This window comes from Protobothrops mucrosquamatus, unplaced genomic scaffold (genome assembly GCF_001527695.2).
Source record: "Protobothrops mucrosquamatus isolate PMUCROS unplaced genomic scaffold, P.Mucros_1.0 scaffold4929, whole genome shotgun sequence".
Taxonomy (NCBI): domain Eukaryota; kingdom Metazoa; phylum Chordata; class Lepidosauria; order Squamata; family Viperidae; genus Protobothrops; species Protobothrops mucrosquamatus.
The window spans coordinates 22,453-22,840 of NW_015390813.1; the positions used below are offsets into that span (position 1 = coordinate 22,453).

A 388-nucleotide genomic window follows, 5' to 3' on the forward strand; every position below is an offset into this window, starting at 1 on the left:
ATCTCGCCGTTTGAGGCAACTCTGAGCTACTTCCCTTGACCTAATGTCCATAGCAACACTGAAAATACCCATTTTTTCCCTTATCAACAATGAAACCTTTTCAACTGTACCTTTTTTTTACTCATGTTAGGTAGCAAAACAGAGAGGTTTGTCTCTCTTCTGCGTGACAGTATGGCCAAATGGCAGCCGCTTCCACAAGTCCACCGCATGGCCCAGGGAGGAAGCCAAGACCCACTGAAAATAACGGCTGCTTTCAGGACACAGTCCCAAGGGCCAGGGATGCACGCCCTCCCCTCCTTCCCCAACATGAGGATCAGAAATCTTAAAAAGAAAGAGGAGGGTGTGAGGCGTGCAGGGACCCAGTGGGAGGGGGAAAAAGCCTTAGGAG

The 388-nt window shown here is 49.7% G+C and overlaps 1 pseudogene; it reads right to left on the minus strand.

The window, feature by feature from the left end:
• Nucleotides 1-313: 313 nt before the first annotated feature.
• The window catches only part of LOC107299446, a 33,054-nt pseudogene continuing 32,979 nt past the window's right edge, over nucleotides 314-388 (minus strand).